This window comes from Lampetra fluviatilis, chromosome 24, assembly GCF_964198595.1.
Source record: "Lampetra fluviatilis chromosome 24, kcLamFluv1.1, whole genome shotgun sequence".
Lineage (NCBI taxonomy): Eukaryota > Metazoa > Chordata > Hyperoartia > Petromyzontiformes > Petromyzontidae > Lampetra > Lampetra fluviatilis.
This window is the reverse complement of record NC_136298.1, coordinates 2,590,644-2,605,913: the sequence shown is the minus strand read 5'-3', so window position 1 is coordinate 2,605,913 and position 15,270 is coordinate 2,590,644. Positions and strand designations below refer to the sequence as shown.

General features: G+C 48.3%; 9 non-coding genes across 9 annotated transcripts; all 9 read right to left on the bottom strand.

The window, feature by feature from the left end:
* Positions 1 to 381: 381 nt before the first annotated feature.
* Positions 382 to 453, bottom strand: TRNAP-UGG (transfer RNA proline (anticodon UGG)). Its single transcript has one exon. It is a non-coding gene; the product is annotated as a tRNA-Pro (tRNA).
* An 822-nt stretch (positions 454 to 1,275) lies between these two features.
* TRNAP-AGG (transfer RNA proline (anticodon AGG)) lies at positions 1,276 to 1,347 on the bottom strand. The gene has a single exon. It is a non-coding gene; the product is annotated as a tRNA-Pro (tRNA).
* Positions 1,348 to 2,170: 823 nt separating this feature from the next.
* On the bottom strand, positions 2,171 to 2,242 carry TRNAP-AGG (transfer RNA proline (anticodon AGG)). The gene has a single exon. It is a non-coding gene; the product is annotated as a tRNA-Pro (tRNA).
* Positions 2,243 to 3,064: 822 nt separating this feature from the next.
* On the bottom strand, positions 3,065 to 3,136 carry TRNAP-AGG (transfer RNA proline (anticodon AGG)). Its single transcript has one exon. It is a non-coding gene; the product is annotated as a tRNA-Pro (tRNA).
* An 823-nt stretch (positions 3,137 to 3,959) lies between these two features.
* Positions 3,960 to 4,031, bottom strand: TRNAP-AGG (transfer RNA proline (anticodon AGG)). The gene has a single exon. It is a non-coding gene; the product is annotated as a tRNA-Pro (tRNA).
* An 806-nt stretch (positions 4,032 to 4,837) lies between these two features.
* TRNAP-AGG (transfer RNA proline (anticodon AGG)) lies at positions 4,838 to 4,909 on the bottom strand. Its single transcript has one exon. It is a non-coding gene; the product is annotated as a tRNA-Pro (tRNA).
* Positions 4,910 to 5,731: 822 nt separating this feature from the next.
* TRNAP-AGG (transfer RNA proline (anticodon AGG)) lies at positions 5,732 to 5,803 on the bottom strand. Its single transcript has one exon. It is a non-coding gene; the product is annotated as a tRNA-Pro (tRNA).
* Positions 5,804 to 14,206: 8,403 nt separating this feature from the next.
* On the bottom strand, positions 14,207 to 14,278 carry TRNAP-AGG (transfer RNA proline (anticodon AGG)). The gene has a single exon. It is a non-coding gene; the product is annotated as a tRNA-Pro (tRNA).
* Positions 14,279 to 15,084: 806 nt separating this feature from the next.
* TRNAP-AGG (transfer RNA proline (anticodon AGG)) lies at positions 15,085 to 15,156 on the bottom strand. Its single transcript has one exon. It is a non-coding gene; the product is annotated as a tRNA-Pro (tRNA).
* Positions 15,157 to 15,270: the final 114 nt, after the last annotated feature.

Genomic DNA, 15,270 nt, shown 5'->3' with positions numbered 1-15,270 from the left:
TACGAGTACTTGTATACAAGGATTCATGTAAAAAGCATGACTTTTGCATGGTAAACTGACGGAGAATAGGACAATGAGTCAAGAATTTGCCCAGATTTAGTCAGGCTAAAAACCATTTCAATGATGCGATTTCGTGAATTGCTTATTTTACACCAATTTTGATTTTAATCATGATTTCCTCATTGGTGTCAAGTTATTATCATGATATAAAGGCATTTGCTAATTCATGGATGAACGAAGGAGTCCCTTCGCTATGTCATTCATAGCATTGATTGACCATACCTCAGCATGCTGTGCAGCAAAAGTTGTGAAGATAAAAGCCTGGGCCAGTTCAAAATTGACTTGGGTTTTTGTCGACCAATCCCCAAGAAAATGGTGCTTGGGCTCGTCCGGGATTTGAACCCGGGACCTCTCGCACCCAAAGCGAGAATCATACCCCTAGACCAACGAGCCACTCATCTTCAAACAGTGAATAATGTATGAAGATGAGGTTCAATCAATACTTCGATTATCTCATGAGATGAAACTTTGCTTAGAGATAATGAGCATTTTTGGCACAAATAAGTTTTGACAATGTTCTTAATACAAGATGTTGGTTAAAAATGCATGGCTATTGACTTGTACGAACAGCAATATTACTTTTCTATAACAAAAACAATGATTTGGGAACCAATATTTAAGGACATTTCTAACTTTACTCACCACACACTCTAACACTCTATTGAGATGAATACAACTCAGGTCGCAGGAGTCCTCGTGTATTGTCCTTATAATTGTCTATCACATCCCAGAAAAGTAAAACTACCGGGCTTGGAATCGGGAACTTCTTGCATCCAAAGCGAAAACCATACCCCTAGACCAACAAGCCACCTTTCTGTCGACATAGCGCGTAAATACGAGTACTTGTATACAAGGATTCATGTAAAAAGCATGACTTTTGCATGGTAAACTGACGGAGAATAGGACAATGAGTCAAGAATTTGCCCAGATTTAGTCAGGCTAAAAACCATTTCAATGATGCGATTTCGTGAATTGCTTATTTTACACCAATTTTGATTTTAATCATGATTTCCTCATTGGTGTCAAGTTATTATCATGATATAAAGGCATTTGCTAATTCATGGATGAACGAAGGAGTCCCTTCGCTATGTCATTCATAGCATTGATTGACCATACCTCAGCATGCTGTGCAGCAAAAGTTGTGAAGATAAAAGCCTGGGCCAGTTCAAAATTGACTTGGGTTTTTGTCGACCAATCCCCAAGAAAATGGTGCCTGGGCTCGTCCGGGATTTGAACCCGGGACCTCTCGCACCCTAAGCGAGAATCATACCCCTAGACCAACGAGCCACTCATCTTCAAACAGTGAATAATGTATGAAAATGAGGTTCAATCAACACTTCGATTATCTCATGAGATGAAACTTTGCTGAGAGATAATGAGCATTTTTGGCACAAATAAGTTTTGACAATGTTCTTAATACAAGATGTTGGTTAAAAATGCATGGCTATTGACTTGTACGAACAGCAATATGACTTTTTTTATAACAAAAACAATGATTTGGGAACCAATATTTAAGGACATTTCTAACTTTACTCACCACACACTCTAACACTCTATTGAGATGAATACAACTCAGGTCGCAGGAGTCCTCGTGTATTGTCCTCATAATTGTCTATCACATCCCAGAAAAGTAAAACTACCGGGCTTGGAATCGGGAACTTCTTGCATCCAAAGCGAAAACCATACCCCTTGACCAACAAGCGACCTTTCTATCGACATAGCGCGTAAATACGAGTACTTGTATACAAGGATTCATGTAAAAAGCATGACTTTTGCATAGTAAACTGATGGAGAATAGGACAATGAGTCAAGAATTTGCCCAGATTTATTCAGGCTAAAAACCATTTCAATGATGCGATTTCGTGAATTGCTTATTTTACACCAATTTTGATTTTAATCATGATTTCCTCATTGGTGTCAAGTTATAATCATGATATAAAGGCATTTGCTAATTCATGGATGAACGAAGGAGTCCCTTCGCTATGTCATTCATAGCATTGATTGACCATACCTCAGCATGCTGTGCAGCAAAAGTTGTGAAGATAAAAGCCTGGGCCAGTTCAAAATTGACTTGGGTTTTTGTCGACCAATCCCCAAGAAAATGGTGCTTGGGCTCGTCCGGGATTTGAACCCGGGACCTCTCGCACCCTAAGCGAGAATCATACCCCTAGACCAACGAGCCACTCATTTTCAAACAGTGAATAATGTATGAAAATGAGGTTCAATCAACACTTCGATTATCTCATGAGATGAAACTTTGCTGAGAGATAATGAGCATTTTTGGCACAAATAAGTTTTGACAATGTTCTTAATACAAGATGTTGGTTAAAAATGCATGGCTATTGACTTGTACGAACAGCAATATGACTTTTCTATAACAAAAACAATGATTTGGGAACCAATATTTAAGGACATTTCTAACTTTACTCACCACACACTCTAACACTCTATTGAGATGAATACAACTCAGGTCGCAGGAGTCCTCGTGTATTGTCCTTATAATTGTCTATCACATCCCAGAAAAGTAAAACTACCGGGCTTGGAATCGGGAACTTCTTGCATCCAAAGCGAAAACCATACCCCTAGACCAACAAGCCACCTTTCTGTCGACATAGCGCGTAAATACGAGTACTTGTATACAAGGATTCATGTAAAAAGCATGACTTTTGCATGGTAAACTGACGGAGAATAGGACAATGAGTCAAGAATTTGCCCAGATTTAGTCAGGCTAAAAACCATTTCAATGATGCGATTTCGTGAATTGCTTATTTTACACCAATTTTGATTTTAATCATGATTTCCTCATTGGTGTCAAGTTATTATCATGATATAAAGGCATTTGCTAATTCATGGATGAACGAAGGAGTCCCTTCGCTATGTCATTCATAGCATTGATTGACCATACCTCAGCATGCTGTGCAGCAAAAGTTGTGAAGATAAAAGCCTGGGCCAGTTCAAAATTGACTTGGGTTTTTGTCGACCAATCCCCAAGAAAATGGTGCCTGGGCTCGTCCGGGATTTGAACCCGGGACCTCTCGCACCCTAAGCGAGAATCATACCCCTAGACCAACGAGCCACTCATCTTCAAACAGTGAATAATGTATGAAAATGAGGTTCAATCAACACTTCGATTATCTCATGAGATGAAACTTTGCTGAGAGATAATGAGCATTTTTGGCACAAATAAGTTTTGACAATGTTCTTAATACAAGATGTTGGTTAAAAATGCATGGCTATTGACTTGTACGAACAGCAATATGACTTTTTTTATAACAAAAACAATGATTTGGGAACCAATATTTAAGGACATTTCTAACTTTACTCACCACACACTCTAACACTCTATTGAGATGAATACAACTCAGGTCGCAGGAGTCCTCGTGTATTGTCCTCATAATTGTCTATCACATCCCAGAAAAGTAAAACTACCGGGCTTGGAATCGGGAACTTCTTGCATCCAAAGCGAAAACCATACCCCTTGACCAACAAGCGACCTTTCTATCGACATAGCGCGTAAATACGAGTACTTGTATACAAGGATTCATGTAAAAAGCATGACTTTTGCATAGTAAACTGATGGAGAATAGGACAATGAGTCAAGAATTTGCCCAGATTTAGTCAGGCTAAAAACCATTTCAATGATGCGATTTCGTGAATTGCTTATTTTACACCAATTTTGATTTTAATCATGATTTCCTCATTGGTGTCAAGTTATTATCATGATATAAAGGCATTTGCTAATTCATGGATGAACGAAGGAGTCCCTTCGCTATGTCATTCATAGCATTGATTGACCATACCTCAGCATGCTGTGCAGCAAAAGTTGTGAAGATAAAAGCCTGGGCCAGTTCAAAATTGACTTGGGTTTTTGTCGACCAATCCCCAAGAAAATGGTGCTTGGGCTCGTCCGGGATTTGAACCCGGGACCTCTCGCACCCTAAGCGAGAATCATACCCCTAGACCAACGAGCCACTCATCTTCAAACAGTGAATAATGTATGAAAATGAGGTTCAATCAACACTTCGATTATCTCATGAGATGAAACTTTGCTGAGAGATAATGAGCATTTTTGGCACAAATAAGTTTTGACAATGTTCTTAATACAAGATTTTGGTTAAAAATGCATGGCTATTGACTTGTACGAACAGCAATATGACTTTTCTATAACAAAAACAATGATTTGGGAACCAATATTTAAGGACATTTCTAACTTTACTCACCACACACTCTAACACTCTATTGAGATGAATACAACTCAGGTCGCAGGAGTCCTCGTGTATTGTCCTTATAATTGTCTATCACATCCCAGAAAAGTAAAACTACCGGGCTTGGAATCGGGAACTTCTTGCATCCAAAGCGAAAACCATACCCCTAGACCAACAAGCGACCTTTCTGTCGACATAGCGCGTAAATACGAGTACTTGTATACAAGGATTCATGTAAAAAGCATGACTTTTGCATGGTAAACTGACGGAGAATAGGACAATGAGTCAAGAATTTGCCCAGATTTAGTCAGGCTAAAAACCATTTCAATGATGCGATTTCGTGAATTGCTTATTTTACACCAATTTTGATTTTAATCATGATTTCCTCATTGGTGCCAAGTTATTATCATGATTTAAAGGCAATTGCTAATTCATGGATGAACGAAGGAGTCCCTTCGCTCTGTCATTTATAGCATTGATTGACCATACCTCAGCATGCTGTGCAACAAACGTTGTGAAGATAAAAGCCAGGGCCAGTTCAAAAATGACCAATCACCAAGAAAATGGTGCTTGGGCTCGTCCGGGATTTGAACCCGGGACCTCTCGCACCCTAAGCGAGAATCATACCCCTAGACCAACGAGCCACTCATCTTCAAACAGTGAATAATGTATGAAGATGAGGTTCAATCAACACTTCGATTATCTCATGAGATGAAACTTTGCTTAGAGATAATGAGCATTTTTGGCACAAATAAGTTTTGACAATGTTCTTAATACAAGATGTTGGTTAAAAATGCATGGCTATTGACTTGTACGAACAGCAATATGACTTTTCTATAACAAAAACAATGATTTGGGAACCAATATTTAAGGACATTTCTAACTTTACTCACCACACACTCTAACACTCTATTGAGATGAATACAACTCAGGTCGCAGGAGTCCTCGTGTATTGTCCTTATAATTGTCTATCACATCCCAGAAAAGTAAAACTACCGGGCTTGGAATCGGGAACTTCTAGCATCCAAAGCGAAAACCATACCCCTAGACCAACAAGCGACCTTTCTGTCGACATAGCGCGTAAATACGAGTACTTGTATACAAGGATTCATGTAAAAAGCATGACTTTTGCATGGTAAACTGACGGAGAATAGGACAATGAGTCAAGAATTTGCCCAGATTTAGTCAGGCTAAAAACCATTTCAATGATGCGATTTCGTGAATTGCTTATTTTACACCAATTTTGATTTTAATCATGATTTCCTCATTGGTGCCAAGTTATTATCATGATTTAAAGGCAATTGCTAATTCATGGATGAATGAAGGAGTCCCTTCGCTCTGTCATTTATAGCATTGATTGACCATACCTCAGCATGCTGTGCAGCAAAAGTTGTGAAGATAAAAGCCTGGGCCAGTTCAAAATTGACTTGGGTTTTTGTCGACCAATCCCCAAGAAAATGGTGCTTGGGCTCGTCCGGGATTTGAACCCGGGTCCTCTCGCACCCTAAGCGAGAATCATACCCCTAGACCAACGAGCCACTCATTTTCAAACAGTGAATAATGTATGAAAATGAGGTTCAATCAACACTTCGATTATCTCATGAGATGAAACTTTGCTGAGAGATAATGAGCATTTTTGGCACAAATAAGTTTTGACAATGTTCTTAATACAAGACGTTGGTTAAAAATGCATGGCTATTGACTTGTACGAACAGCAATATGACTTTTCTATAACAAAAACAATGATTTGGGAACCAATATTTAAGGACATTTCTAACTTTACTCACCACACACTCTAACACTCTATTGAGATGAATACAACTCAGGTCGCAGGAGTCCTCGTGTACTGTCCTTATAATTGTCTATCACATCCCAGAAAAGTAAAACTACCGGGCTTGGAATCGGGAACTTCTTGCATCCAAAGCGAAAACCATACCCCTAGACCAACAAGCGACCTTTCTGTCGACATAGCGCGTAAATACGAGTACTTGTGTAGTGGTGATACGCGCTGGGTGTATATGTCGTGTGCCAGCGCGTATGTACGGGTGTGTGTGTGGTGACGCGCGCTGACGGGGAGGAGCAGGCGTCAGTGCGCGGGTGGGGGTAGTGCTGCTGATTGGCTGTGTGCCGGTGACGCGCCCAGAGGGAGTGATCGGGTAGCAGCGCGGTGTGATTGGTCGGGGAGTGGAAACACGCGCTGAGCGGAACCGGATCGTAGGGATAGCGCGTGGGGATTGGGTAACTGAGGAGCGGTGCCGACGTTGAGGTCCGCATCCGCTCCGTCTCCCGGGAAGAAGGGGTATATAAGGTGATGCACAGAGGAGCAGGGGCGGAAGTGGAACCATCTAAGAATGAAGACGAAGGTGCAGAGATAGAGCCCGGAGAGGAGAGTAATGGAGAGTAGAGGAGAGTAAGGTATAAGTGTGTAGCCAGCGAGAGAGAACGGTCTACACGAGCTGAGTAATGTATAGTGTGTAGCCAGCGAGAGAGAACGGTCTACACGAGCTGAGAAATGTATAGTGTGTAGCCAGCGAGAGAGAACGGTCTACACGAGCTGAGTAATGTATAGTGTGTAGCCAGCGAGAGAGAACGGTCTACACGAGCTGAGTAATGTATAGTGTGTAGCCAGCGAGAGAGAACGGTCTACACGAGCCGAGTATGCATACGGTGTAGCCAGCGAGAGAGGAAGGTCTACACGAGCCGAGTATGCATATGGTGTAGCCAGAGAGAGAGATGCAAAGTCTACACGAGGCGAGTGGAGAGTGTAGCAGAGGCGCAGAGTCTACACGAGGCGAGAGAGGAGTGTAGCCGAGGCGCGGAGTCTACACGAGGCACAGAGAGCCGGCAGCACAGAATCCAGAGTCAAGAGAAGCGCATTGTGAAGAAGAGAGGCCACGCGTTGTATTGTTACGAGTCAAGATTTAATAAAAGAAGTGTGTTCCCGTCAAGGAGTTTCCTGCCGTCATTTTCCAATACTTCATCTGGCGTCAGAAGTGAAACGGGCTTCCAAGTATGGAGACGAGGAACACCCGTAGGACCCACGGGATTGACCGCGAGGAAGACCTGGACGACTCGGGGCCGCTGGTGGCGGGGGGTGAGGAAGAGGACTTGCCCACGCTGCAGGGTCCGTCGACGGCGCCGGCCGAGCGACCGGGGACAGACGCCGGGCTTCGTGAGGCGCACTCCCGACTGGCGGAGCTGCTGCTCGCCGCCGCGTCCATCTTGGCGGAGATCAGCTCGTCGGGAGGAGCGGGGACGGTGGGGGACATTTTACAAGGTCGCCCCGCAGATTCCCGCCAAAACGAATGGGGGATTCCCGCCATTGCGCCTGGGCCTACTTTTGGCGGGAACGGCGAGCGCCACGTGGTGGTGGGTTCCCAAGCGCACGCATCGACGTCATCAGCGCGCGAGGGGGTCCGCCATCTTACGTCTGCTGCTGGAGCCGCCATCTTAGACACCGACGGACAGGCGGAGAGGAACCACGAGGCGGATGACTTCATTTTTCAGCAGCGCCTGCCCACGTTGTCAGCCTTCAAGGCGGAAGGCGGAGACTGGGGCCAATTTCAGCGAAGGTTTTTGGCCCATCAAGAGATGTCAGCGTGGTCCGATGCTACGGCGCTGCGGGCATTGCCCGCCATGCTGGACGACGATGCGCTCGCGGCCTTCAGGGCTGCACGGAAGTCGGACCGCTCCACGCTGAAGGATGCGCTGGGGTTGTTGGCCAGGGTCTACGGGCCTCCCTCTACGTGCCGCCATCAGTTCTACGCAAGACGGAAAGCGGCCACGGAGACCGCGCTGGCCTATCGCACGGCGTTGCTGGCTCTTGCTGATGCTGCGTTCCCTCGGATGGACGAGGAGGGCCAAGACGCGATGGTTTTGGAGCAGCTGCTCAAGTTGGCGCAGGACCTGGGGGTCCCTATCAACACAGCTGACGAGATTGATATTTCTTCTTTGAGAGTCGCCACGAGTATTCAAGCGCACGAGGCCCTACAACGGAAGCAAGGCGTTGGTTGCAACGCTGCTGTCGTCGCAGCCCCGGGTTTGGTGGTCGCCGAACCCCAAGTCGTCAGCCCACGAGAGGAGGCGTTCGCCACGGGACGACCAGGGGACTGGAGGCCGGGGGCCCGGTCGCCTCTGCGATCGGGCCGAAAGTCGGAGCAACCAAGATCTACTCCGACCCTCGTCACGTGCTATAACTGCGGCCTCCGGGGCCACGTGGCGTCCGGGTGCCGCGCTCCGCGGCAGCGCGCCATGGGAGCTCGGCTGGACGACGACCGAGAGCCCAAGTCATCTCTACAATCCCCGGCAAGTCGCGGCACCTCACACGCTCGGCCTGTTTATTCGGCACACATGGGACGCCGCGTTGCGGCGGAGGAGGGCCGGTTAAGGTTCGGGGATTCGGTTCGGCGAGGGGGGTTCGGCCGGGACCAGGGAGACATTGAATGGGCGGAATTGGGGCATAGAATTGTGGCTGCTTCGGCGGGTTCGTCCGTTGTTACGGGATCTATTGATGGGGTTGAGATTAGGGTGTTAGTGGACACGGGGGCATCGGCAACTATTATATCGGACCTCATTTATAATATTCTTCCGGTCCAATGTCGTCCGCTGCTTCCAGTGGATGTGCCATTTTACGCCGCTAATGGGGGATCGTTGGGCATTATCGGTCAGGTTAGGGCGTCCATTTGCATTGGAGATATCAAATTGTCGGGACCCGTTTTCGTTTCGTCTTCTTTGGCAGTTCCGTGTCTTTTGGGCACTGACTTTTTGGCTAAAATGCCCATTAAAATTCTTATCGATCAACGATGCATTGAACTGCCATCGGGTCGCCGGATTTCATTTTTGACGGGCCCTACTGACATTCGGACGGCGTGCGCTACGATACAAGCGGTGGCGACGCAGACAGTGCAAGTGCCCCCGGGTTCACAGATGTTGATTCCCCTCCGGTTGTGGAAACCATGGGTGAGGGAGGCTTCGGGACAGAGTATGCTTTTGGGTCCTTCTAACAAGGCTGTCGGGGGTCTTGATTTATCGGTGGCTCACACTTTGGTGCGGGCTGACAGGGATCCGTTTGTGATGGTTTTGAACGCGGGGTCGCGACCAGCTGTCATTCCGCAGGGCACCGTGCTGGCTCACGCGGCGCAGGTCCCTGGGGATGATGGGTTGGTTGCGCAGGTGGGCTCGAGCCCCGCGCGGAACGTTGAGCCAAGGGAAGACCTTGAGTGGGACCATTCGTTATGTGCCGCCTCGGACGATTTGTCGGCGGCGCAGTTGGGTGCGCTGCGCGAGTTGCTCATTGAATTTTCTGATGTATTCAGTAAACATAAGTATGACATTGGGTGCACGGATTTGTTGCACCATCACATTGAAACGGGCGATGCGGCGCCGGTCAGGCTAAATCCCTTCCGACTGAGTCCCGTGGAGAAGGAACATGTTCAGTCGGCTGTTAACGATATGCTAGAAGCCGATATTATTTCGCCCTCCTCTAGCCCGTGGGGAGCGCCTATTGTGCTGGTTAAGAAGCAGGACGGGTCCCTGCGATTCTGCGTTGATTTCCGTCGCCTGAATAAGATCTCTGTGGCTGACGCGTATCCGCTCCCCAGGATGGATGAGTCCCTCGATGCATTGTCTGGTGCGCGATATTTTTCGACTCTTGATTTGTTATCGGGGTTTTGGCAGTTGCCGCTCGACGAAGAGTCGAAACCTAAGACAGCATTTCGGACTCCAGGGGGGCTGTTCCAGTTTAACCGGTTACCCATGGGGCTTCACTCCTCTCCAGCGACGTTTCAGCGACTTATGGAGCTGGTTTTGTCGGGCTTGCAGTGGGATACATGCTTGATTTATATGGACGATGTCATTGTTTTCAGTAAAACGTTTGAGGAACACCTCCGGCGATTGAGAGGGGTGTTCTTGCGAATGCGATCGGCTAAGTTGAAATTTAAACCGGCCAAATGTCACCTCCTTCGTAGGTCCGTTAGATACTTGGGTCACATTGTCGATTCTTCGGGGATCTCCACCGATCCCGCGAAGACGGATTGTGTCGGTTCGTGGCCGACACCTACGTCCGTTTCCGACGTGCGTAGTTTCATCGGGTTTGCTTCTTATTATCGGCGGTTCGTTGAGCACTTCGCCACTATTGCAAAACCCTTGCACGCTCTAACGGCGAAGGGAGTGAAGTTCAAATGGGGACCGGAGGAGGAGGCCGCGTTTCGCTCCCTCCGGGACGCCTTGGTGGGTGCCCCACCCTTGTGTTATCCCGATTTTGCCAGTCCCTTTTTGCTGGACACGGATGCTAGCAACACGGGCATTGGGGGGGTGCTATCCCAAGTCGTTGGGGGTGTCGAAAGAGTTGTCGCCTACGGTAGTAGGGTGTTGTCTCCGGCGGAGCAGCGCTACTGTGTCACCCGTCGCGAGCTGCTTGCCATTGTTTTTTTTGTGCAGCAGTTTAGGCCATATCTTTATGGTCGTCACTTTACAGTCCGAACGGACCACGCGGCGCTACAGTATTCATTGAGGGTCGCCCAGCCCTCGGGCCAGTTGTCGCGTTGGTTGGAAGTCCTCCAGGACTATCAGTTCACGACTACGTACCGTAAGGGGTTGCGACACACGAATGCCGATTGCTTGTCGCGGTTGTTGCCTTGTGATGAATGCGCGTGTTTGTCGGGATCGGCGCGCTGTAAACCGACGCTTGCGGGGGAGATGGGGGCACTGGCTGCGACAGCGGGCGCACCGATCGGGGATGATTCCACTGCCTCTCAGGGTCGGGACTCGCTGCTCTCGCTGTCGCTCAGCGAATGGGGCCGCCTCCAGATGGCGGACAGCTCGCTGCTAGCATTGCGCCGCAAGGTTGGGGGTCCCGAGGGGGACCAGGAGCGTACCGGCTCCTATGTACTTGAGCGGGGCGTGTTATTGAAATGGGACAGTTTGTCCCGGCGGAACGCACTCGTGGTGCCTTCCGCTGTGAGGGGGAGGGTTGTCTTGGCGGCACACGAACGCCTCTTGCACTTGGGAGTTAACAAGACGCTTGCCCTGCTTCAGCGTGACTATTACTGGCCGGGAATGGGAAGTGATGTGGTGCATATTCTGAAGGGGTGCGTTGAGTGCGCCAGGCGTAAACCACCGGCCGTGGCAGCTAATCCACCGCTGCAATCTATTCAGGTCTCGCGTACCAACGAGCTCGTTGCACTCGATATTTTGGGGCCCTTCCCAGTCACGCCGAGAGGGAATAAATATTTGTTAGTGGGGGTCGAATACTTTACCCGATGGCCTATGGCGTGGCCTCTCGCTAACCAGTCGGCAGCGGCTGTGACGGATGCCTTCGTCCAGGGCTATGTCCTGGACAAGGGGGCTCCCGAACGCCTGCTGACCGACCAAGGTAAAAATTTTTCGAGTAAATTGTTGCAAGAGGTGTGCGATCTGTTGGGTACCAAGAAGGTGCGTACCTCCCCGTACCACCCGCAGACTGACGGGATGGTGGAGAGACTCCACAAAACCTTGACTTCCATGCTGTGCCAGCAGGTGTGCGAGGCACATGTAGATTGGGACCTGCAGGTCCCGGGAGTCCTTGCCGCGTATAGAATGGCCCCCCATGCAGCTACGGGGTTTTCCCCATTCTATTTGATGTACGGTCGGGAAGCTGACCCGCCAATAGAAACGCAACTTGGCCTGTCCGCTCCACGAACTAATTCTAATTTGGCAGAACATATTAAGTTTAATATTCACAAGCTGACAGAGGCGAGGGAGGCCGCGCGGCTTAATTCGCGGGCTCGCCAAATTGCTAATGAACGGTTGCGGGCACGGAAGGTGTCCATGCACGAATGGAAACCAGGTGACAGGGCCTGGCTGCATTGCCCTCAGGCACCCTTGGCTACGTCGCCTAAATTGTTGAGACCGTGGAGGGGACCCGTGGAGGTCGTGCGCGTTGCACGGCCCCAGTGCGTTCAGATAAAGTGGGGAAAGCGCCGGTGGTACGTTCACCCCTCCCGACTGAAACCGTTCTCGCCTCCATATGGCCTCCCCTTGTGTCGTGATGGCCGGGCGTGTGACGTGACCGGCGACCCAGAGGGGGAAATGTCTCTGCCTGATCCACACGTATTTTCGCCTGATCTGCTCCCAGATGTCTCGGAACTGACAGCTGCCGATCACCGGCGGCCGGATCTCCGCGGCGGGGCCGGCCCTTTCAGGCCCGTTCCGCGCCGTCTGGAGCAGCCGGAACCGCCGGACGGTCGTCAGTGTCCCGCCCCATACGATGGACCAGCCAGACGGACTCGCGCCAGGTCGTGCTACTTTGCATGACCTGCCTCGTGAGGAGTCGGGGCAGTTGGAGCGCCTCGTCACTGCGTGTAGTCGCAGGGACGTGGGGCGCGTTCGTTTCGAATTTGCTCGTATCGTGTTATTGTTGACTTTTCGGGTTCATTGTCAATCTGTACATAGTTATTCTTGTTGTTGTTGGTGTTGTGTTATGTTACGGGGCACACTCGGGGGGTTTCGGGGTTTTTTTTTTTATGTTGGTTGTCGTTTTATCGTCGCGGTTGGTTGTTGTTAGCAGCCGGGCCGGCTGCGAGCTATGTGGGAGGGGGTGATGTAGTGGTGATACGCGCTGGGTGTATATGTCGTGTGCCAGCGCGTATGTACGGGTGTGTGTGTGGTGACGCGCGCTGACGGGGAGGAGCAGGCGTCAGTGCGCGGGTGGGGGTAGTGCTGCTGATTGGCTGTGTGCCGGTGACGCGCCCAGAGGGAGTGATCGGGTAGCAGCGCGGTGTGATTGGTCGGGGAGTGGAAACACGCGCTGAGCGGAACCGGATCGTAGGGATAGCGCGTGGGGATTGGGTAACTGAGGAGCGGTGCCGACGTTGAGGTCCGCATCCGCTCCGTCTCCCGGGAAGAAGGGGTATATAAGGTGATGCACAGAGGAGCAGGGGCGGAAGTGGAACCATCTAAGAATGAAGACGAAGGTGCAGAGATAGAGCCCGGAGAGGAGAGTAATGGAGAGTAGAGGAGAGTAAGGTATAAGTGTGTAGCCAGCGAGAGAGAACGGTCTACACGAGCTGAGTAATGTATAGTGTGTAGCCAGCGAGAGAGAACGGTCTACACGAGCTGAGAAATGTATAGTGTGTAGCCAGCGAGAGAGAACGGTCTACACGAGCTGAGTAATGTATAGTGTGTAGCCAGCGAGAGAGAACGGTCTACACGAGCTGAGTAATGTATAGTGTGTAGCCAGCGAGAGAGAACGGTCTACACGAGCCGAGTATGCATACGGTGTAGCCAGCGAGAGAGGAAGGTCTACACGAGCCGAGTATGCATATGGTGTAGCCAGAGAGAGAGATGCAAAGTCTACACGAGGCGAGTGGAGAGTGTAGCAGAGGCGCAGAGTCTACACGAGGCGAGAGAGGAGTGTAGCCGAGGCGCGGAGTCTACACGAGGCACAGAGAGCCGGCAGCACAGAATCCAGAGTCAAGAGAAGCGCATTGTGAAGAAGAGAGGCCACGCGTTGTATTGTTACGAGTCAAGATTTAATAAAAGAAGTGTGTTCCCGTCAAGGAGTTTCCTGCCGTCATTTTCCAATACTTCACTTGTATACAAGGATTCATGTAAAAAGCATGACTTTTGCATGGTAAACTGACGGAGAATAGGACAATGAGTCAAGAATTTGCCCAGATTTAGTCAGGCTAAAAACCATTTCAATGATGCGATTTCGTGAATTGCTTATTTTACACCAATTTTGATTTTAATCATGATTTCCTCATTGGTGCCAAGTTATTATCATGATTTAAAGGCAATTGCTAATTCATGGATGAACGAAGGAGTCCCTTCGCTCTGTCATTTATAGCATTGATTGACCATACCTCAGCATGCTGTGCAACAAACGTTGTGAAGATAAAAGCCTGGGCCAGTTCAAAATTGACTTGGGTTTTTGTCGACCAATCCCCAAGAAAATGGTGCTTGGGCTCGTCCGGGATTTGAACCCGGGTCCTCTCGCACCCTAAGCGAGAATCATACCCCTAGACCAACGAGCCACTCATTTTCAAACAGTGAATAATGTATGAAAATGAGGTTCAATCAACACTTCGATTATCTCATGAGATGAAACTTTGCTGAGAGATAATGAGCATTTTTGGCACAAATAAGTTTTGACAATGTTCTTAATACAAGACGTTGGTTAAAAATGCATGGCTATTGACTTGTACGAACAGCAATATGACTTTTCTATAACAAAAACAATGATTTGGGAACCAATATTTAAGGACATTTCTAACTTTACTCACCACACACTCTAACACTCTATTGAGATGAATACAACTCAGGTCGCAGGAGTCCTCGTGTACTGTCCTTATAATTGTCTATCACATCCCAGAAAAGTAAAACTACCGGGCTTGGAATCGGGAACTTCTTGCATCCAAAGCGAAAACCATACCCCTAGACCAACAAGCGACCTTTCTGTCGACATAGCGCGTAAATACGAGTACTTGTATACAAGGATTCATGTAAAAAGCATGACTTTTGCATGGTAAACTGACGGAGAATAGGACAATGAGTCAAGAATTTGCCCAGATTTAGTCAGGCTAAAAACCATTTCAATGATGCGATTTCGTGAATTGCTTATTTTACACCAATTTTGATTTTAATCATGATTTCCTCATTGGTGCCAAGTTATTATCATGATTTAAAGGCAATTGCTAATTCATGGATGAACGAAGGAGTCCCTTCGCTCTGTCATTTATAGCATTGATTGACCATACCTCAGCATGCTGTGCAACAAACGTTGTGAAGATAAAAGCCAGGGCCAGTTCAAAAATGACCAATCACCAAGAAAATGGTGCTTGGGCTCGTCCGGGATTTGAACCCGGGACCTCTCGCACCCTAAGCGAGAATCATACCCCTAGACCAACGAGCCACTCATCTGCAAACAGTGAATAATGTATGAAGATGAGGTTCAATCAACACTTCGATTATCTCATGAGATGAAACTTTGCTTAGAGATAATGAGCATTTTTGGCACAAATAAGTT